Source organism: Bufo gargarizans, chromosome 1 (assembly GCF_014858855.1).
Source record: "Bufo gargarizans isolate SCDJY-AF-19 chromosome 1, ASM1485885v1, whole genome shotgun sequence".
NCBI classification, from domain to species: domain Eukaryota; kingdom Metazoa; phylum Chordata; class Amphibia; order Anura; family Bufonidae; genus Bufo; species Bufo gargarizans.
In genome coordinates, this window is record NC_058080.1 from 493,598,793 (window position 1) to 493,623,416 (window position 24,624).

At 43.4% G+C, this 24,624-nt stretch overlaps 1 protein-coding gene across 11 annotated transcripts in view; it reads right to left on the reverse strand.

The window, feature by feature from the left end:
* The window catches only part of LOC122923369, a 198,905-nt gene extending 184,031 nt beyond the window's left edge, over positions 1-14,874 (reverse strand). For 8 of the 11 annotated variants that reach the window (XR_006387285.1, XR_006387288.1, XM_044274188.1 and 5 more), the window contains exons 1-2: positions 14,742-14,874; positions 11,053-11,128 (exon numbers count right to left, since the gene is read on the reverse strand). The gene's annotated coding sequence lies outside the window, so the exon portion shown is untranslated. Of the gene's footprint in view, positions 1-4,210; positions 4,311-11,052; positions 11,129-14,741 lie in introns of all 11 variants that reach the window. The other 3 variants (XM_044274173.1, XM_044274178.1, XM_044274183.1) reach the window with 3 other exon arrangements.
* Between the last annotated feature and the right edge of the window lie 9,750 nt (positions 14,875-24,624).

Here is a 24,624-nt window from a genome sequence, read left to right on the forward strand (position 1 = left end):
TTATGGTGGGCCAACAGATGCATAAAGTTGCGGCGTTTGCCGACGACATGCTCCTGTTACTATCAAATCCTAGGACTGCATTCCCTGCATTGTTAAGGCAATTAGATAAATTTGGGATTATGTCGAACTTTAAAATAAACTTAGCTAAATGTGTCGCATTAGGGGTTAATACTCCGCAGTCGACTATAGCTTACCTTAAAGCACATTACCCATTTCAGTGGAGAGTGGAGAGCATAGATTACCTGGGAGTTCAAATAACTAAACACCCGGATCAACTCTTCTCCCAGAATTACCCCAAATTATTGGAGAGCATTAAGCTGCAACTAAAAGAACTTAAAATTCCTTTCCTGACTTGGTTAGGGAGAAAAAATGTTATTAAAACTTATATTTTGCCCAAATTATTATATTTAATGCAGACTTTGCCAATTGCTCTACCCTGTCAATTTCTAGGCCAAATAAGAAGAACCTTTACCTCGTTCGTGTGGAATCAGGCTAAACCCAGGATTGCATACAAGCAATTAATACTTCCCAAACATAAAGGTGGGTTTGGATTGCCTGATGGGAATAGTTATTATAGAGCGATTCAAATGAGGTTACATTCTGAGATTATAAATCTAAAAGTGGATAAGATGGGCTGTCAAATAGCAAGGAAGCTATTGGGACCTAGAGGAATAGCTAATTTGTGGGCCATTGGACAAAAATGCCAGAAGGGTCATAAGGTTCCTACAATACTTAAAGGTGTGGCTGACTCCTGGCATAAACTGTCTGAATTTTTGCATCCCGCTGGTGGTATCTCCCCCTTGACGCCCATCAAATTTCTACCTTACCTGGTTAAGGCGGACTTTAGAGATTATATGGGAATGTGGGCTGTTTTGGGGGATGTAGCTATAGGAGAACTGTTAGTAAAGCGTGAGATCCCGGATTTGTCATCTATGAAGGCCACCTATAGGAGGGTACCCTGGACCTTGTCCCAATACTCGCAATTTAACAGCATATGTCAACAATATTTATGCACTACACCCAGTAGTTATGTCCCTTCGTGGTATGATGGGATATGGTCACAGGTAGTTGGCACGAAGGGGGCAATTTCCCGGATTTATAATAAAATTATGGAGATAGGTTCTGGGGCAAGACCCAGATTTATTGACCAATGGGCTTCTGAGATGGACACCACGATTAGTGATGTTACTTTAGGGAACATATTAAAGCACTCGCACGGCTATTCGCGCTGTATAAAAATACAAGAGAATGCTTTTAAAGTTATCACTAGGTGGTATAAAACTCCTGATAAGTTGCATATCATCTCGCCCGCATATTCTGCTGACTGTTGGAGATGTGGGGAAGCCAGAGGGACCATGTTTCATATTTGGTGGGCCTGTCCAAAAATCAAAAAGTTCTGGGACATGGGGCCACTATTGTCCCTGTTACTGACACTACTGTTGGACCCCATCACCACTCTGTTGTGGGGCCACTATTATCCCTGTTACTGCCACTGCTGTTGGCAACCATCCTCTCCATTATGGGGCCACTATTGTGCCTGTTTGTCCGTGTTGACATCAGTGTATTTTTCTGTTCTTCTTGTCCGTCAGAAGAACAGAAAAAAAAAACGGATCCTGTATTTTAAGTGTCCATACGGCCTTTTTCACACAGTCAGTATCTGATCGATATTTGTAAGCCAAAAGTAGGAGTGGGTCCAAAAAACAGAAGAGATACAAATATTTCCATTACATTTTATCTCTGTTTTAGACCCACCCCTGTTTTTGGCTTACAATTACAGATCAAATACTGGCCGTCTGAAAGAGGCTTTATGGATGATCAAGGGGAGTGCACAGATATTTTGGCTTTAGTGATGGGAACTGTATGCTTTTTTTTTTTTTTTACTGAAGGGATTAGCTGTGAATCTTGGTGCCCTACACAGTGATGTAGACAGCGATAAATTACAACTACCTGTAATGCTAACAACATAGTACCTACAGAATGGATTAACTATGAATGTGTGTGCACTAGAACGTAATGGACACGACGAGACACTCTCCCTGCAGTTTAACTTCCAAGCCTTCACTCTGAGACCGGGCTACTAAGTGGAATGAATATGATTTGGCAGAGTGGCCTGAGTATACCTGAGTTATAAAGATTAGTAAAAATTAGTTCATAACAAATTGAATTTCATGTTAAAGTTTCTGCCGAATTGAATTCTTCAAAACTTTGTTTATCTCTAGCTGACAGCATGAAATGGGAAGGGCTTTTCTTTGTTAAAGGGATTCTTTCACCAGAATTTACCCTACAGAGATATTCATATGTGCCCATCAGTCTCCTTGTTTTGTATTAAATGATCCCACTCTTACTGCTCTGTGTGTCTTTTATTCGTCAAAAAAGTGATTTTATTGCTATGTAAATTACCTTGATAAGGAGCCCAATGGGTTGTCCCATGATCCGTTGGAGCCCGCTCACGCCCATCATTTCGAAGCCCAGCACCACCTACCAGTTAATTTATTCACTGCATTTGCCCTGATGTCATTCCTTCCAAGAGCAGTAATCTTGCGCAGGCGCAGTGTACACAGTAGTCTGCGCCTGTGCGGACTACTGGCACAGGCTTCATCGATCAAACTGCACATGCGCATCCAGGTCTGTTGGCGGATGTGTTTTGGAGGGCTTTGCCGTACCCTTTTCAGCACTGGATCGGCCAGGTGTCTCCTGGTAATGCCTTAGAGATGGTCGACCTGGTGGAGCGCTACAAGGCCACCAGAAATCTGCAGGGGGGTTCTTTTGGGAGGGGGCCCGTCAAACACCGGAAATCTCCACCACAGAACCGGCGGCTGGTGCCAGCCAAACCCGCCGGGGCGCATCCCCTGCAGACCCAGCCACAGTGGTTTGCTGACGGTGTCACGAGCCTGCACACATAAGGGCCGACTGTCCCCATCGGGGTGAACCCATGGATACCAACTATGGCTACCGCCACTCATTGTATGCCAGGAAGCTGTGTGCCACAGGTACCTCCGAGACTGTAGATAATAGCCACCTGTGTCAGATAGAAGTGGGGGACACACTGGGGGTGGCACTGCTGGATTCAGGGAGCCTGGTGTCCCTGGTAAGAGCTGCCCTGGTTCGGCCCGTCGAGTATACTGGCCGAAGGGTCGGCGTTGTGTGCATTCATGGGGACTTAAAGGACTATCCCACCGCCCTGTTCTCTATATCAACGGTGGCCGGCAGGTGGACTCATGAGGTGACCGTCGCCACAAAATTACCGCATGAACTAATAATTAGGAGAAAAAAACAGAAGGTGCGGGGACCGCGCTCTAAATGAACAGTTTATGTCAGTTATTGAATCCTATAAGGACAGAGTTTTTAAACAACCGTCTGAAATACTTAATTGGTAGTTGTATACAAAAACAATGTCACAGAGGCCAACTACCTAAAACATAACTTTTATTCTTAATACCATAAGATCAAAGGGTCCCTCACTAAATACAAATACAACACAGACAAACAAACAATCGTAAACCGCCAACAAGGATCAGGTAGAGATGTCCTGGTATTGACAACGGGTACTGGGCAACCACACAGGGTCCCTGGTGTATCCCTAGGATTTCCCTGGTCTTGTTCTCTGCCCAGAGATGCCCCCAGATCGTAGAGGCACTCTGTCCCCGTGCCTAGACTATCTGTTCTTGAAAGGCCCTTACCGCACAGATTGGCCCATATGGATGCCCGGGTCATTCAATGCTATGAATAGATACACTAGATAAATTCCTGTTGATAAAAAACTTCTGGTCTCAATGCGTTTCCCCTATTAATAACAGGTTCATCAGGAGACAATGAAGATAATCAGATGGGCCACACTCAATGCTTAATGGTCACACACCACAGTTTAACTGACATAAACCAAAATCAAAACAATGAAATAATAACTGGAGCACCTCCAGGATCGCATATAGTTGCCACGGATTCCACACCAGTGGTGTGCTATAATGAATCACAGCCAGTTCAGATAAAAACGATAATTTAGATTAGATCAGTACTTATCTTTTGCTGTATAGATCCTCAGCAGCGACCTGCGGACTAGGTTGCTCCGGGGGGCACAAAAAATTTGGCCTCGTGGCCTGCAGCGGCGTTTGCACCGCAGCCCCTGAAGAAGCTAATAGCGAAACCCGGGTCGGGCAATTCTATGTGCATGCTTGTAACTTAAAAATTGTGAGTACAATAAACCCCTTACCTTAAAAGATATCGAGGGTATTGCACCATCTGTTCTGTTCCTTCTTGAAGGTATTCGGGTCCGGTGTTTGGAATCAGTGGTTGGTGACTCATGACGAGATCTGCGGACCAGTAGGAGGTGGATTACATCTTTTTCATATGAACAATACGTCTCTGCGATTACTGCCTCTGATAGCTGGATGAGATTTCAGTTCTCTGTCCTTATAGGATTCAATAACTGACATAAACTGTTCATTTAGAGCGCGGTCCCCGCACCTTCTGTTTTTTTGCTATTTAGGAGACCGAACCTACTCCCTTAAGGGCACCGCTGCTGTGGTCCATTACTTTCACACCAGATAACATTTATATATTTTCTCTTTCTAATAATTAGGAGAGACTACTCCCGTTTCCCACCACTATGGCTGGACACGAAAGTTACTGATACCCGTGAGACAGATGTGACCCTAGCAGAGTGGCCTGGCTCAGGGGGAGACCAGAACCCTGGGAACCTGAGTCCGAAGTGCCAGTGGTAGGGGTAACCGCCACTTCGGTGGAAGAGGGGGAGGCAACCCCGCTAAGTGTGATGTTGGGAGAGGTAGATTACAAGGTACACCACCCAGGGAGGCGAAAGACGGAGCAGGTGTACCATGTGAATCTGCTCAATCCCTGGAAAGATAGGGAAACCTGTATGAAAGACAGCCCACAATGAGGGTTCCTAAGCAAAGTGGTTTCGGCCCCTCTGTCTGAAGTAAGGGAAGCGGCTGCCACAGTGAAAATTGCTGACAGCCTCACCTCTAAACAGGCTCAGGATGCCAGGGACTTCATTAGTCGGAACACGGATGTGTTCTCGGACCTCCCTGGATGCACTTCCAAAGAGCCTCATGCAAAAGTCCGGTTAAAACCATACCGGGTACCCGATGGTCGGCGACAAGCCATTGCAGAGGAAGTGCAGCTAATGCTCCAGCTATGTGTCATCAAGGAGTCAAAAAGTGAATGGGCCAGTCCAATAGTCTTAATACCAAAGCCAGACGGGACATTGCGGTTCTGTATCGACTTCCGTAAACCGAATGAGGTGTTCAAGTTTGACGCATATTCCTTGCCCCGAGTGAATGAGCTTATTGAGAAGTTGGGCCAAGCACTGTATTTTTCTGTGTTGGACCTCACCAAAGGGTACTGGCAGGTACCCTTGACAGAGGCTGCCAAGGAAAAAACTGTTTTTATCACGCCAGAGGGGCTGTATCAGTATAAGGTATTACCCTTTGGTCTACATGGCGCTCCCACCACGTTTCAAAGGCTAATGGACATTGTACTCCGTCCACATCGTCGGTATGCTTCGGCGTACCTGGACAATATCGTTATCCACAGCACCGACTGGGAAAGTCACCTACCTAAAGTACAGGCTGTAATGGACTCCCTTAGGAAGGCTGGCTTAACCGCTAACCCAAAAAAGTGCACGATAGGGTTAGAAGAGACCAAGTACCTGGGGTATGTAATTGGGCATGAAATTATTAAACCTCAGGTAAACAAAATTAAGGCAATTAGGAATTGGCCCCGACATGTCACTACTCGGCAATTAAAGTCATTCCTGGGTATGGTGGGGTACTATATCAGGTTTTTCCCCAACTTTGCTACAGTCGCCGCACCATTGACAGGCCTTTTGAAGGGACGCAAGTCAGTGGCGGTTCAGTGGAATGAGCAGGCGGAAAAGGCTTTCTTCGCTTTGAAGTCTGCCCTGTGTGGGTCCCCGGTATTGGTGACGCCGGACTTCAAGAGGGAGTTTGTGGTACAGACAGATGCCTCTGAAGTAGGCCTCGGAGCTATACTCTCTCAGGACATCAATGGGGAGGAACATTCTGTTGTTTTCCTGAGCCGCAAACTCACCCCAGCCGAGACTAGGTACAGTATAGTGAAGAGAGAGTGCCTGGCCATCAAGTGGGCACTCGAGTCTATTATCTGTTAGGGAGAAAGTTCCGTCTGGCGACCGACCACTCCCCTCTCAAGTGGATGAGCCAGGCCAAAGAGAGAAATGCTCGGGTCACCAGATGGTTCTTATCTTTACAAAACTTCAAGTTTTCCCCGGAACATAGGGTAGGAAGTTACAGGGAAACGCAGATTCCCTGTCCCAGGTACACTGTCTGGCGGGTGTTCACCCCCTCAGGGTTGAACAATGGGGAAACGTATGTAAGAAGGCGCAAGGGCTTTAATTGATGGAAGGTATGTGTCACCGAGATACCTGGCCTCGGTGAGGTAAGAGCCAGAAGTTTTAAGTGTCAGCGGCAGCTAGTGCTAACTGGCACTGTTTTGTTGTTAGTATGGCTGTAAATCCGATCAGGGCCGGCTCTTACTGGGAGTAGCCAAAGTGCTGGGTGGGTGGCTTCTCCCCACGCTCCAGGCCGGGTCTTTTTTTGGCCTATATAAAACCCAGCCAGCAGTCTCAGCTGGGTTTGGATTATCCCCCATCTGACAGAGAAGCTGGGGAGTCTCTGTGTTTTGGGACCTGTGAATTTGTGCTGTGCTAAAGGGCTCAGAGACGCATGCTGGGAAACAGGCCCCTAAAGCCTGCTGTGGACTGCGGATGGAAAACTGCTAACCAGGTGAAGATTTTGTTCTTTGGACATTGCATGGTGTGACAAAACACCAAGACTGTGAACGGTCATTTTGTTTTTCCTTATGTGTTAACTTTGAAAAAGTTAAAGACTTTGTGATTGCCTCTATACTGTGCCTGCTAGCCTGTCTACCAGAGCAAAACCCCACATATCCCATAGAAAGTGTTGAGCACTGATCATCAGCCACAGAGCTCCCATAATACTACTCATCTACAATACCCTCATAATAATGACAGTTTCAGACCTAACCCCACCCCAACAGAGTCATTGTCAGTGTCTCCAGTTGTTAAACGCATTGCACCCAGGGGCCATCCACTGTGTCCTTATGACATTGTCACCTTCAGTGCCATAACAGAATCAGGCACACGTTAGGTGCATTGGCCCAGGGCCATAGTGGGTGTGAGAATGAATCACACATTCCTTATGTCAGCAGACTGGAGAATTAAACCCAAAGCAGCCGTTATCCCTCCCTGATCCCTCTCTGTGTGCATCCCCTATTTTCCTCTTGGGATAGGCCTCGGCACAGGACACAGAGAAAGTGAAAATAAAATGGTTCATAACTGATAACACACAAAGCAAGCAATGCCTGCGCAGGTGGCAATACTAGCAAGCAACCCTGTATAGACATGTATAGGCTAGATGATGGTTCAAGTCAGTCCCAGAGGCAATGATTAGGGGCTCATTAAAAGGGCCGTATGTGTTTTGCTGTCTGAAAATTGGGGATCCACAAAACATGGATACCGGCCCATGTGCGTTTCACAATTTGCGGACCGCACATGGCCACCACTGTCATAGAAAATGCCTATTATTTTCCGCAATTGCGGACAAGAATAGGACATGCTCTATATATTTTTGCTGGGCCGCGGAACGGAACTACGGGTGCAGCTCACAGTGTGCTGTCTGCATCTTTTGCGGCCCCATTGAAATTAATGGGTCCGCACCCGTTCCGCAAAATTGGGGAACGGGAGCGGAACCTTTCATATGGCCGTGTGAATGGGTCCTGAATCTGATTCTGTGCTGTAGGAAACCCAACAGAATTACATTCCAGCCTGCCATGTGTGATGCTGTCTGCTGTGCCTCTCAGTCATTGCGGTGACTGACACCAGCGCTGGCCTGCCAAGGAAGAGACAGCGGCCCTGGAGCACTGTAGGACTTGCCCACATCTGAGCTGACACACATGGGGAGATGTGTAGCTAAGCAGGTACGCACTATTGGGGTCATTTATCAAACTGGTGTAAAGTAGAACTGGCTTAGTTGCCTATAGCAACCAATCAGATAACACCTTTCATTTTCCAAAGGAGCTGTCAAAAATAAAAGGCGGAATCTGATTGGTGTGGGCAACTAAGCCAGTTCTACTTTACATCACTTTGATAAATGACCCCACATGTCCTGCAGAATACACCATAGTCTGTCATACCACTTGAATTTACGTATGTATTATATTATAATTATGGAATTCTGCTAAATGTAATTGTAAAATAATCTCTAGGTACCAAATTTTACCACCAGAGATCATTTTTGGAAAGACACAAATTTTGTCTCACAACTGTTGTATACCAACCTGACACATTTATTATAATTTAGGCCAGGAACTTTCACACTCCTTATCTGTAAGTGATAGAACAATTTACTGGTACAATTGACAACTGTTTACTCCTCTACTCATATTGATCTACTTTACATGACTTGACTCGTCTACCTCACTATTCTTATGTACTGTTGTGTATAACAGTCTTCAGATACTGTGTTATAACATGCCTGAGGAAGAGACCTCAGTGGCCTTTAAAGCTTGCAATTTTGTCATCATATTTTCAGTTAGTCATTAAAGGGTATCAACAACTAAGGAATCTAATTTTATATTTTTTGTTTTAATGCTTTACTTTAACGCATTACTTAATTCCATATACGGTATGTTCCTTCTTTGCTTCCGGGTCTTCAATATGAATCTTTGATGTAGAAAAAAAAAAAAAAAGAGAAACCTTGACTACATTTTGCCAATGGACGCACCATGTGGATGTCACGTGACAGGTGCATGGCTCGACTTTGATTTATACATGTACCATGTTTAGGATTTAACCATGGTTTTGGCACAAAGAACAGATACAAAAACTGCACCATATCTGCACTGTATGAACAAAATCTTACGATTGTATAATTTGTAGTCTGTTACCATGGAGACACATTTAACACACAGGGTAAACATAGTCTTAAAATTATAGGAAAATTTTTATGAATACTATATACAAATTGTATCCTTTGTTTCATTTTAAATGCAATGGAACAATAAAAAAAAATGTTGCAATGGTGTATACAGCCTTTACGTTGTCCTGAATGGTGCATACAGTACAGACCAAAAGTTTGGACACACCTTCTCATTCAAAGAGTTTTCTTTATTTTCATGACTATGAAAATTGTAGATTCACACTGAAGGCATCAAAATTATGAATTAACACATGTGGAATTATATACATAACAAAAAAGTGTGAAACAACTGAAAATATGTCATATTCTAGGTTCTTTAAAGTAACCACCTTTTGCTTTGATTACAGCTTTGCACACTCTTGGCATTCTATTGATGAGCTTTAAGAGGTAGTCACCTGAAATGGTTTCACTTCACAGGTGTGCCCTGTCAGGTTTAATAAGTGGGATGTCTTGCCTTATAAATGGGATTGGGACCATCAGTTGCGTTGTGGAGAAGTCAGGTGGATACACAGCTGATAGTCCTACTGAATAGACTCTTAGAATTTGTATTATGGCAAGAAAAAAGCAGCTAAGTAAAGAAAAACGAGTGGCCATCATTACTTTAAGAAATGAAGGTCGGTCAGTCAGTCCGAAAAATTGGGAAAACTTTGAAAGTGTCCCCAAGTGCAGTCACAAAAACCATCAAGCGCTACAAAGAAACTGGCTCACATGCGGACCGCCCAGGAAAGGAAGACCAAGAGTCACCTCTGCTGCGGAGGATAAGTTCATCCGAGTCACCAGCCTCAGAAATCGCAGGTTAACAGCAGCTCAGATTAGAGACCAAGTCAATGCCACACAGAGTTCTAGCAGCAGACACATCTCTAGAACAACTGTTAAGAGGAGACTGTGTGAATCAGGCCTTCATGGTAGAATATCTGCTAGGAAACCACTGCTAAGGACAGGCAACAAGCAGAAGAGACTTGCTTGGGCTAAAGAATACAAGGAATGGACATTAGACCAGTGGAAATCTGTGCTTTGGTCTGATGAGTCCAAATTTGAGATCTTTGGTTCCAACCACCGTGTCTTTGTGCGACGCAGAAAAGCTGAACGGATGGACTCTACATGCCTGGTTCCCACCGTGAAGCATGGAGGAAGAGGTGTGATGGTGTGGGGGTGCTTTGCTGGTGACACTGTTGTTTTTTTTTTTTCAAAATTGAAGGCATACTGAACCAGCATGGCTACCACAGCATCTTGCAGCGGGCATGCTATTCCATCCGGTTTGCTTTTAGTTGGACCATCATTTATTTTTCAACAGGACAATGACCCCAAACACACCTCCAGGCTGTGTAAGGGCTATTTGACTATGAAGGAGAGTGATGGGGTGCTGCGCCAGATGACCTGGTCTCCACAGTCACTGGACCTGAACCCAATCGAGATGGTTTGGGGTGAGCTGGACCGCAGAGTGAAAGCAAATGGGCCAACAAGTGCTAAGCATCTCTGGGAACTCCTTCAAGACTGTTGGAAGACCATTTCAGGTGACTACCTCTTGAAGCTCATCAAGAGAATGCCAAGAGCGTGCAAAGCAGTAATCAAAGCAAATGGTGGCTACTTTAAAGAACCTAGAATATGACATATTGTTAGTTGTTTCACACTTTTTTGTTATGTATATAATTCCACATGTGTTAATTCATAGTTTTGATGCCTTCAGTGTGAATCTACAATTTTCATAGTCATGAAAATAAAGAAAACTCTTTGAATGAGAAGGTGTGTCCAAACTTTTGGTCCGTACTGTATGTGATGCAGCAACACTGGTAGATGCTACATTTGTAGCACTACTGAGCACATTTGAAGTGCTACTCTATTTCTAGAATATCTATATACCATGTATCTATTAGTATTCTTGTTATTCAGCACTGACAATGTACTAGGCAGATTCCCAGTAGGACACAGTTTTTGATTACACAGCGATTCCTTTTACAAAAGGAGATGGACAGGGTCACTATGGTCATTTATGGCCAGAAGAAATATCTATAGAATTGTATAGCAATTAGCATGTCTACACAAAAAGGGATCCTACCTTTAATAAGCTTCTGCGGTTCAAGGGTCAGAGATTTCTTTAGTGTGGAACATCTGACACTGTGCTTTTTGTGTAACTACACGGAAAAGGAATTTATCGTCAGACATTACTACGTCTCTATCGTTACCCCATTATTACACCCCACCCCTACACACATACATGAAGATTATTTGTTATGCATTATACTAGCAATCAGGCGATTGCACGGTCCAAACCTCTAGTGAGACTAAACAACTTAAAAAATGTCTAGTATAATGATAAAATATATGAAAAGGGAAACGCAAAAACACTCTTTCCCAATGACAAATGTCAATTGTCCTCGTCTCCTGTTTCTAGGTCAGGATGTACATGGCTGTCATCTATACTAGATTTGTTTCTGAACAGGTTTCCTGTCACCCAATGTCATACATAGAGCGCTACCTCTCCATCTCTCAGTTATTGCTGGTAGGCAATCACACCGAAAAGCCCTCCACCTTTCTTCCCTCTCAATGTGCAGGAACATGCTTGATTGAATCTGAGCCTTTCTGTGTGAAATATGATCTGTTATTTGGAGTCAAACATTTACTTGTTCATAGTGGACCAAAACATTCACCCTGTAAGGTTCAAATTTGTATTAATTTTAAAGGGGTTGTCTGGGATTTTGATATTGATGACCTAGCCTCAGGATTGGTCATCAATAACAGATCGGTGGGGGTCCGACTCTGGGGACACACTGGAGCTCCAGCGAGAGCAGCCGCCTCTTCAAGCAGCGGCCTCCTGGAACCTCGGCCGATCTCATATCATTGACCTTTCCTGAGGATTGTCCACCAATATCAAATTCCTGGATAAGTCCTTCAACATCAGTGAAGGAGGAAGCAACTAGAAAAAAGTTAGCTGACAGTTTTTATCATATTAGTATAGTATTTTTTAGTACTAAATCACCCACAGAGATGAGCTAGATCGTTTTTTACTCAAATCTTTGAAAATACACTTTAATAAAATTTAGGGGGAAAAAAATAGGGAAAAAACTTTTTCTCATAATTTAAAGGTGTCTGTGTTTCCATTTCCTGTTCATCTAATCATAGATGATAATTCATGTAAAATATCCAGCTTAGCAGATATGATGTAACATAGCTACACACTGCACATCAATAAGTTCACGCACCAAACAGCAATTTTGTGTTGCATCTGCTCATTGTGATCACTGCATTATCTTTTAATTAGACTTCATTATTTTCCTCTATGATTGTTCATCCCAGTATATACTGCTTGCCAGACTCTCATTTAGCATTCATAATACCAATCATGTGCACTTTCTCACTGTGCCACTTTGTAGATTTTTTAGGCTCAAAGTAACTTTTTCCTGCTGCTTATATAGCACCAACATATTCCACTGTACAGTACAGATTGGCAACATTCCTATGTATCCATGTTCTCAGTAGAGCTCATAATCTACTGTATTTTTTTGCTTTATAAGACGCACCTGGGTTTCAGAGGCGAAAAATAAGAAAAAGTAGGGGAAAATGGTAGTGCATCTTATAAAGGGAATACTTGTGAGACCTCACTAGTATGCAGGGGGTGCGGGGAGAGGTGACTGTAGCACTGCTAGCGCTGCCTGTACTCACTGCTTGCTGGTCTTCCTCCGGGCACTGCGTGTACAGCATCAGGATGTAGTGCATGCACTATGACCTGACACTGTATGCAGTCCGGTCACAGAGAAAGGTCAGGGAGCGGTGAGTACAGGCAGCGCTACAGTCACCGCTCCCTGCGCCTGCTGCATACTAGTGAGCGCTTTCATAATAAAAATGCTCACTAGTATTCGTCCCCCCCCCCCCACCCCACACACACACACACACACACACACACAGACACACACACACTTTTTCTTATTTTCCTCCTCTTGAAACCTAGGTCTTATCATTAAGCATGTCTTATAAAGTGAAAAATACTGTAATTTTCCATACACACCCAAGTACACACACCAACTGAACTACTAGTATATATGTTTGGACTGTGGAAGAAAACTTTTTAGGTAACCCACACAAACACAAGGAGAATGAATAATAAATGTCCGCCTTGGACAGATATGAACCAAGGACCCTAGTGTTACAAGAGAACTGTGCAAAGCACTAACCAAATGATCATATCCATCAAGGGGAAAGTTACATGACCTAACCGAACCGACCGAACATTTCTTTAAAGGGATCTCATGAAGATAAATGTCATCTCTAAAGATTCCTAGTGCTCAGCTCTGGCTGGCCATACATTTCCCTTGCAGTGGCCACCTCTGGTTAAATGTAGTATTAAATGCAGACCGTTCAAAGGAATGCTCCACTATGTATTACATTGACAGGCTGGGTCAGAGAAAGGCAGAGAGGCTCTTACACACTCTAGATCAGGCATGCCCTCCTGTAAAACTACAACTCCCACAATGCCCTGCTGTAGGCTGATAGCTGTAGGCTGTTTGGGCATGCTGGGAGTTGTAGTTTTGCAACAGCTGGAGGGCCGCAGGTTGAGCATGCCTGCTCTAGATCATGGAGAGGGTCACAAGCAGATGTCCACTTAATATTCTCTTTGGAAAAACTCCTGCCCTTTGGTCACTCTTCCTGACAAAGACATATAATTGGGCAAAAGAAGTGAAACTGTTCATCCATGTAAATTATGTTATGTCATTGTTTGGAAGAAAAAGGAATATCCAGCAACCAGATGGAGTCCACATAACCTTTATACCAATTAATAAAAAATAGAATTCAGTGCAAAAGATGCTTACATGTTTCATATCATCCGATCCTCAATCACATTTGCACCAAATGTTATTATTTATTCACTGGAATAAAGGCTACGTGGACTCCATCTGGTTGCTGGATATTCCTTTTTCTTCCATATTTTGACGTTCTTTCAAAGATTTCCGTGCACAGATGTGGGTTCCCAGGGAGCCAGGGAGCGGTGAACCGTTTTTTTTCATTGCCTGTTATGTCATTCTTGTTATATTTATTTTCCTTATTTAATCTGGTAAGACACTGTACAGCTTTTGATACCTTCTATATAACTACCTAATTGTTTTGGAAGGCAGATATATTTTAAGTTACTCAATTTAGGTGAAAATTAGTCCTTATTACTTGCAGTCGATGACAGTGCAATGAATTTCTAATATCATTTATATGCTGATTAGATGTTGATCATATTCACAGACACATCTCAGCCTCTCCTCATGCAAAGTGCATTTCACTGGAAGTCTGAGACTGTCCATTTCTTCATCCCTTTATATTATGGTGCAGAAGCCACTGACATCTAGCTGTGATAGACGTTTTAAGAAGGTGTCGCTTGGCTACAGTAATGTCAATCCTATACTATTAGTCCCATGAATTACAAGTTCAACAAATGCCCCATGAATATTTTGTATGATGTTTGATAAACATATTCTTAGTCCATTTACTTATGTCTCCGAGTCCATATACTACTGACTCACTCCTTTGAAGAGATTCTAAACAATTTAAACTTGTTCCTCTGTTTGGACAAATTGCAGCATTATTTTCTACTATCCTTGTTTTATTTTATTAGTGCAAATGTTCCTAAACGCAAACCCTAGGTATCACTTCTTCTCGCCCCAATGTGCTGTATTACCTGTATCAGCAGTCTGCCCTATGGACATAGCGGGCAAATGAAAAATATAAATTATAATAATATATATTAAATATGTATGCACTTACCTTAATAAAGCTGTATGTCTCCTAACATTTTCATTTGCAATGTTAAACAGAAACCTCCAAGTATATTCTTGACCAAATGTGCAAAGTCATTGAAAAAAAAGTCATTTGAGAACTTTCTTACTAAACAAGTCTTGGCATGTTCTATTTAAGAGTGAGCAGCCCACCTCCTTACTGACATCACCAAAGTTGTATCTTCCTTCTACTTCCATCTTAGGCTGCTGCCTCATGTTCAGGTTTTATGATGCAGTTTTTAAAGCCAAAACCAGGAGTGGATTCAAAAAATGAGAAGTCTTGATTTTGACTTCAAAAACTGCATCAGGAGACCTGATCGTGTACCCTTATGAGTGGAAAGTGATGTTCCAGATAGTGAGGTGCAAATACTGATGTTACACACACTACCGGTATCATTTATCAGCATAGGCGTGCACAGCCTATTGCATTAGGGTGTGCACGCTAAAGCACAAAATCACGCCGTGCGTGTGTGTATGTATGTATATAATATACACACACACACACATATATATACATATATATATATATATATATATATATATATATAGATATACACACAAATGCACTAAGGGGTATCAAGGTACATTATTATACAGGGGTAATATAACTAAGGGGTATCAGGGTAAATTATACAGGAGTAATATGACTAAGGAGGGGTATCAGGGTACATTATACAGGGGTATAAATCAGGAGGGGTAGCAAGCAGCAGGGAACATACTTTATGCGTTAACTTAACGTTATATAACTAACTTATATGGAGGGGGGGGTGACTCTCAGCCAGGGCAGAGTTCCAGTGGTGTAGCGTGGGTTGCCAGAACCCGGGGCAAGCCAAGTATTGCCCGCCCCTCAACCTGTGGACACGCCCCTTTTTACAAATAATGCAGTACATGTCACCTACAGTCCTATGCAACACCACAGATAATACAGTGATAACTCTCTGAGTACAGATTGTGGAGTAGATGTCATCTACAGTCCTATGTAACACCACAGATAACACAGTGATAACTATCTGAGTACAGATAATGTAGGATATATTACCTGCAGTCCTATGTAACACCACATATAACAGTGATAACTGAGTACAGATAATGTAGTAGATATCTCCTGCAGTCCTATGTAACACCACAGATGACACAATGGTACACTCTGAGTACAGATAATGTAGTAGATGGGTGTCAGGCCCCAGAATTCAGAACACGTACAGTGTGATCTGAAGTCTGGGGCCAGGCTTCGGCAGTGTGGGCCATCGCCCCCCCAAACAGATGGATGGACATTACATATAATGGTACACACTATACAATAGAATACCCCACCATTCCTGTTACATCCAGTGACGTCTACTGTGATGTAGATTTTCCTCAACATCTTCATTAGGAGATAAGACCGCCATGACACCTTCTTTCAGCCGCGTCTCATCTCTGTAGAGTTTCACAGATTTTTTTTTAGATTTCTCATTTTACTATGATCCTCAGATAACAGACCTCAACTCCACCCGTAGTGCCCATAAGTATAATGCCCTCTGTATAATTATAATATATACTGGCCCCTCTGTGTTATTATTATTCTTAATATTATAATGGACCCCTCTGTGTTAGGCTCCATTCACACGTCCGCAGAATGTGTCTGCATCCATTCCGCAATTGTGCAGAACGGGTGCAGACCCATGCATTCTCTATGGGGACGGAATGGATGCGGAAAGCAAACAGTGTGCTCTTCGCATCCGCATTTCCGGAGCGGCCTGCCAAACTTCCGGTCCACGGCTCTGGAAAAAAATAGAACATGTCCTATTCTTGTCCGCAGCTGCGGACAATAATAGGCTATTCTATGGGGGTGCTGGCCAGGTGTATTGCAGATCTGCAAAACACTATGGACGTGTGAATGGACCCTCATAGTAATAATTATGGCGCCCTTCAGCCCCTCCAACATACAGTCCCATGTAAAATACATCACTCCCTGCCTTCAGACCCTCCAACATACAGTCCCATGTAAAATGCAAAACTCCCCCTGCCTTCAGCCCTTCCAGCATATAGTTCCCATGTAAAATAATATCACCCCTCCTGCCTTCAGCCCCTCCAGCATACAGTCCCATGTAAAATACATCACTCTCTCTGCCTTCAGCCCCTCCAGCATACAGTCCCCATGTAAATAATATCACTTCACCCCCCTCTCTTCAGACCCCTCTGACATACAGTCTCCAGTATAAGGATTATTGCTCCTCTCTTCAGCCCCTGCAAAAAGCCCAGCCAAGTACACATAACAGTCAATCTTCTCCACATACTGACCTGCAGCTTCTGCTCCTCTCTCCAACAACATGCTCTGTTGAATCTCCTGCACATCTTGAGGCCCCGCCCCCTGTATGATGAGACTCCGCCTCTTCCCCCAACATCATACCTCCCTGGAGCAACTCCATTCTAACGCTCTACTGTCTCATAGGCTTCAGACCACTAGCCTAAAGCCTATGTGAAGGATCGGATCAGGAGTTGGCAGATGGCAGTTCAGCGCGGAGGTGATGATTAGGGTGTGCCCAGGCACATCCGGCACATCCCGTGCGCACGCCTATGTTTATCCGTACATATATGCACTTCTCAACATTGAAATTGCAACACCAAGAAGGAAAAGTCATGGAATTATGTAAATGACAGGATCAACAGACATGTTAATAAAGCAACTACGTTATGATGTTGTAATGATGTTAAATACGAGAGCAGCTGGCACCATAGCTTCAGGGTGAATGCTGTTTTAAACAGCAGGTACCTGGGGCTAATGTCTGTGATCGACGATAACAAAGTAAAATTCTCATAGATAGAGAGAAGCAATCTAATGATTTCTTGTTCAAGTTCCCTAGAGGAACTACAGGATGGCCCACGAAAAAGTAGCCCACCTCCAATATCTCTAAATCAAACTGCCTAATAGTAAATTTGTCTTAGTTGTCTATAGCAACCAATCAAAACTCAGGTTTCATTTTTCAGAGTCCTGTAGGAACTAAAAGCTGAGTTCTGATTGGTTGCTATGGGCAACTAAGACTGATTTATCATTCAGTTTGATAAAAATGGCCCATTGTGTCAGAAAGATGGTGTTCTCCCTGGAACAGCGAATAGTGATTGTGGAAGGCTACGTACGAAGCAGATCGATTAAAGGGGTTGTCCGGGTTCAGAGCTGAACCCGGACATACCCTTATTTTCACCCCGGCAGCCCTCCTGAGCCTGGCATCGGAGCATCTCATGCTCCGATGCGCTCCCGTGCCCTGCGCTAGATCGCGCAGGGCACAGGCTCTTGTGTTTTCAATAACACACTGCCGGGCGGTAACTTCCGCCCAGCAGTGTGTTCGGTGACGTCACCGGCTCTGAGGGGCGGGCTTTAGCTCTGCCCTAGCCGTTTTACTGGCTAGGGCAGAGCCAAATCCCGCCCATCAGTGCCGGTGACGTCACCGGGCTGCCTGTCAGACCCATAGAGAGCCCGGTATGTCACCGGAACTCAGAAAAATGCCTTTGCCCTGCGCGATTTAGCGCAGGGCAAAGGAGAGCATTGGAGCATGAACTGCTCCGATGCTCATGTCAGGGGGGCTGCCGGGGTGAAAATGGGGATATGTCCAGGTTCAGCTCTGAACCTGGACAACCCCTTTAAGGAAACACAAGAGAACTTTGCCGACAGGTATCAAGGAACAAAACCACCAGCTAAGTGCTGTATTCAGAGTCTGGTTCAGAAATGGCATCAAACTGGCTCTGTTGCAAAAATGAAGAAACCAAGGCTTCCATCTATCAGGATGGCTAAAATTGTGAATGAAATTCAGCAGCGGATTGCAAGTAGCCCCCAAAAATCAACTCTGACTGTCTCAGAAAATTGTATCATGAACAACGTGTCAGTGAGTGCTGGGATCTCGGAACATGAAACCGTACCGAATAACATGTGTCCAGGAACAGAAAGAGTCTGACAAAGCTAAGCACCTAAATTACTGGACTTGGTTGCTGACTATGATTGCTGACAGACATTTGGACCCATTACTATACTTCGTGACGGACAAAACTTGGTTTCATTTATCAGATCACCTAAATTCCAAGAATACTGGTCCTCTGAAAATCCCCATTTGACTCACGAAACACTACTTCACGGCCAGAAAATTGGCGTTTGGTGTGGAATGTCAAGAACAAGAATAGTGGGCCCAATTGTCTTCAAATCAACGTGAAAAGCTTAATTTACACCAGAAGAGAAAATGTGCTGCTTTTTCGAACAAGATGGGGCAACGTGTCACACCTCATGGAACTCACTGGCAAGAGATCATGAATTGTTGACAGAGTAGCGAATTGTGAGCAAGGGGTTATGGCCACCACGTGTCACTACCAGAGCTTTGAGACGTTCTCACAGCTCTGTTTCTCCACCCCTGTGATGATGTCACTTAGAGCTTGGAGGAGTTCTCACTGCTCTGTCTCTCCACCCCTGTGATGATGTCACTTAGAGCTTGGAGGAGTTCTCACTGCTCTGTTTCTCCGCCCCTGTGATGAGGTCTTTACTCCCAGCTGTTCCTCCTGCGTTTGATTTCCCTGCCTTTAAATCACCCCTCCTCCTATTATAGGGCGTGGATTATATTTCTCATTTCAGTTGTAGCTCTGGCTTGAGTATCTTCACTTGTAAGCTATCAGTTCACTGGACCTGTGTTCTGCTGCAGCAAGCACTCCGGATATTGCCAGCTGTCCTTGGATCCGTCTTCTCTGCGGCTGCAGCTCCTTCAGCTAAGTGTGCGGACATTGTTGTGTACCTGGTTATTTTCTGACTGGATCTGAGGTGGCCACGGTTCCCTCCATATACTGAGCAGGGCACCGGTGGCCGTGCCCCTTCCACTATTGTAGGGGTTACAGTGGTCATCAGTCTTAGGTACGCGGGCATGCCTCGTTCCACCATTTGGATCCGGGCATGTGCTTTAGCAGCATAGGGAGAGCTTTGAGGGTCTGACAGGGGTCACCCTTTATCTTCCCTAGTTTGGGTCCGGTCAGTAGCTCTTTTTACTGTGTATGCTCTTGTTACTCTCAAACAGCCGTGACACCACGTTCCCCAGACTTGTCCACATGTGATTTTTATCTGTGGGGAAATCTTAAACTTTTTCGTGGTCCACCCTGTATTAAAAAGTGTAAAAAAAAGAAAAGATATAAAAAAAAAAAAAAAAAGAATATAAAAATTCAAATCAGCCCCCTTTCCCCAAAATAAGAATACATGAACAATTAAAAAATAAACATCATGGGCAGTGGCGCGTGTGAAAACGCCAATATTATTAAAATATTAAAAATATTTATCCCATACGGCACACAGCGAAAAAAAAAAAAAAGGCAGAATGGCTGATTCGTTTTATTTTGTCACTTTGCCTCCCACAAAAAATTGAATACAAAGCAATCAAAAAGTCATACACACTTAAAAATAGCATTAGCGAAAAGTACAGATCACCCCACAAAAATGAGCACTCACACAGCTCCATATACATAAAAATACTAAATTATTGGGGTAAGAATATGGTGATGCAAAGTGAAAAAAAAGTTTTTTTCCCCAGTATTAAAACACAAGAAAAACTATACATGTGGTATTGTTGTAATCGGACTGACTTGTAGAATGAAAGTACAAAATTGTACCACAAAAAACATGTCCTCATACGACTATGTGAATAGAAAAATAAAAAAGTTATGACTTTTAGGTTAAGGCTGGGAGTAAAAAATCCGGACCTAATCCGTCTCGCTCGTGTGAAACCAGCCTGTGTGTGCAGGTACACACTACCAACTTGTTACCACCCCTCTATACCCTTACTGCAGACTGCTAGCAATTCATTCATAACTTCTAGTACAAATAATAAAGGAATGGCACAACATGGAGCCATAAGAATAGATGTTTCTGAATTGTTATTACATGGGGAATTCATGAAGCTTTTAAAACAGGCATGTCAGGAGAGGGGACAGGTCCTCTTTAAGCGGTTAATACTTGGCTAAGGAATCTTCTGCCACACTGAATGCTCTTGGGTACACAAGTCATCAGTAGTGCCGATATACCAATAGCTACCATAGCAATGCCCATACAACAGTACCAACCAAGCAGTAGTGTCCATAGAGGAGTGCCAGGCACTGCCTATGAAGTGTGGTTAACCTTAATACCGTACTTTTCATTAAGATTTTTTTATGTTAGTAACTATACAATGCTTACTTATTAAGGTACTGGTGAGCATGACAATGGTAAGAAAAAAGATTATTGCAGCCTTTGTCATCGCTGGAGAACATCAGGTGCAATAATGCAAACCTCTGTTACTGAAAATAATGGTACATTTTTCAGTTTCTACAGTCAGAAAATAGAATTAAAGTATTGCAATCATCTGTGTTATCCTGGACAATAGCTGGTGGCAAGAAGGCACAGAATCTACAATAGCAGAATGCTGCATTCTTCTTTATACCTATCGACTGGAGCTACAGGAATGAGATGGGAAATCTATAATGGATAAAAGAGCAATAACAAATAAATAGAAAAAAGAATGATTTAATATAATATTGGATTTAACTCATGATGGTGGCGGTAGTAATGTTTAATGATGAAGAGCGCTTAATGAAAACTTTACTGCTTATCTGTGTGAAATTATACAGCCAGTGTTAAAGACTACTTTGGATTCTCTAACACATAAATGAAATAAAATGTTATATGGGTTTTCTTTGTATAAATGCCACTATTAAACATCTCCTGTTCTCCTTAATCAGCATTTCCACATATTATTACTATCAAAGTTTTTGTCTTTCTTTCACTTGAAGCGTATTGTGTCAGTAGCCTCATTTAAGGGTGTGCATTAAATGGGTTTCCCTGGATTTTCATATTGATGGTCTATCCTCAGGATAGATCATCCAACTCCCGGCGCCCCCACCGATCAGCTGTTTATGGAAGCTGTTTGAGGAAGAGCTCAGCCTCGGCTTCCTCACAGTTTACAAAGAACATCGCTGTCCACTGGAAAGTGGCTATGCTTGGTATTGTAGCTTAGCCCCATCTACTTGAATGGGACTGACCTGCGCCTTGGCCATGCGACCGATTAACGAGACATCACTGGCCAAATTCCCAGAGAACACCTTTAATTATGTCAATATATTAGTATAGTTTTACTAGTCATTCTAAAGTGTGTGTCACGTGCAAGTGGTAGGAAATAAATGCTATATACACAAGGTACCCAGCTCCTCAGTGAAGGCCTTTTTCCACAGGGCAGTGACCGTCCCAACAACTGTTTGTAAAAACATTCATTCCCGATTATTGCCCATTGTATGTGTGTATATGAGTGTGTTTTCAATGAGGAGAAAGCTTCTGCGAACACCTCTGGTAGACACTTATCTCCAAGAAGAACAAAAGTATAATGCAAAATAATTCAGTTTGCTTGATCCATCTCTCCCTTAACATCATATGTCAGAGAAAAGCTGGGAGCTCGCTATCACGTTCAGGTGTGGGAGGGAAACACAACACCGAACATAGGAGGGAAAGGGGTGAAGGAATAATGCCTGGAAATTAGGGAAAGGAGATGGACACCTCCTAGAAAAACCCTAATCAAAGTCCTGACTAACTACCAATATGAACAGACCCCAGAGGTAGGTGAGTTCATACACAGTAATACCTAATGTCCTAACTCACCCTATAGGACCCTGGTACTAATGTCAGGACTGAGACAACCTGTTCCTCTAAAAGGAAGGATGAACAGGAGTCTCCCTCAGGCCTTAATACAAATGACAGGGAAGTGCAACACAGAAAATAACCCAAACAAAATGCAAAAGGGAAAGAAAACACTTAACTTCAAGTGACTATGGCAGCACCAGGAACTCAGCCGAGATCCACACACCAGCAATCCACAACTCAAACAGAAGCTATGAACCGCATAGCATAGTGGGAGAAACAACAATAAAAAGAGAAGGTTAAATAACAATAATAGCCACACCTGGGGAAATAAAGTTTTGCAAGCACCAGAAACAACACAGACGTCATTTGATCCAAAGGGTAAACATGTCAGATCAAACCACGTGTTGCCAGTCTCACCGATCTCCTGCTACCTGTCATGGGAACGTCCGTGACAGTAACCACCCTTCTACGGGTGACCTCCGGGCACCCAGGACCAACCTTATTCGGATGAGACCTGTGAAAGGCTTTCACCAAACAACTGGAATTCACATCAGATTCCGGTACCCACATCCTCTCCTCTGGTCTATAACTCTTCCAGTGAACAAGATACTGAAGAGATCTACAGAGAACTCAAAAGTCAATAATCTTGGCGATTTGGAATTCCAAACTGCCGTCTACCATGACAGGAGTAGATGGCAAGTGGGACGACTCCAAAGGTTCAACATATCTCTTCAACAAAGATTTGTGAAACACATTATGAATTTTCAGAGCCTGAGAAAGTTCAAGACAAAAAGCTACAGGATTAATAATGGCAGTGATCTTATATGGACCAATAAACCTTGGACCCAACTTCCTAGAAGGAACCTTCAACTTAATATTTCTTGTGGACAGCCACACAAAATCACCCATACTTAAGTCTGGACCTTTCATACATTTCCTGTCAGCCACATGTTTATACTTGTTGCCCATATTCATCAAGTTATTTAGAATTTTCCGCCATATAGAAGACAATGATGACGAAAAAGTTCCTCCTCAGGGATATCGGAAGTATCCGAACTAGAGAATGTGCCAAATTGCGGGTAAAACCCATATGCCCAAAAAAATGGCGACTTACCAGTGGACTCATGTCTACGATTGTTTATGGCAAACTCTGCCAAAGACAAAAATGAGGACCGTTCCTCCTGGTTCTCAGAGACAAAACACCTTAAGTAAGTCTCCAGAGTCTGATTAGTGTGCTCCGACTGTCCATTCATCTGAAGATGAAAAGCAGAAGAAAAAGACAGTTGTACCCCCAGCCGAGTACAGAACGCCTTCCAGAATCTGGACACAAACTGAGTCCCACGATCCGAGACCACGTCAGAGGGAATGCCATGAAGTTTCACAATGTTGCCAACAAACACTTGCGCAAGTGTTTTAGCATTAGGTAGGCCAGGCAATGCTATTAAGTGCACCATTTTACTAAAATTATCAACTACCACCAAAATAACTGTCTTCCCAGATGAATTAGGCAGATCAGTAATAAAATCCATAGACAAGTGAGTCCATGGTCTGGACAGTATGGGCAACGGAAGTAGAGATCCAGAAGGTCGAGTATGTGTCACCTTAGCGCATGCACAGATAATACAGGCCGACACATAGTCCTCTACACACTTATGCAACCCCGGCCACCAGAATATACAAGAGATGAGGTCGGCAGTGGATCTACTCCCAGGGTGTCCAGTAAGAACCGTACAATGATGTTCCTCAAACACCTTATGACGCAATTCTGATGGAACAAACAATTTCCCAGAGGGGCAAGGCTCCAGTGTGTCTCCCTGAGCCTCTAACACCTTCACCTCTAGGTGAGGGTATAGAGCTGATATCACCACCCCCTCTGACAGTATCGGACTCGGATTTTCAAAACCACCACCTCCAGGAAAACTATGTGACAAGGCATCTGCCTTGATGTTCTTAACCCCAGGACGATAAGTGACAATGAAATTGAATCTGGTGAAAAACAAAGACCATCGTGCCTGCATCGGGTTCAGTTGTTTAGCAGACTCCAGGTAAGCCAGATTTTTGTGATCTGTGAACACCGTGATCGGATGAATGGCCCCTTCCAACCAATGACACCACTCCTCAAAAGCCAACTTAATGGCCAGCAACTCTCTGTTACCCACATCGTAATTTCTCTCTGTGGCATAGAGTTTTTTAAAGAAAAATGCACATGGGCGCCATTTACCAGGTGACGGGCCCTGCAATAAGACTGCTCATACCCCCA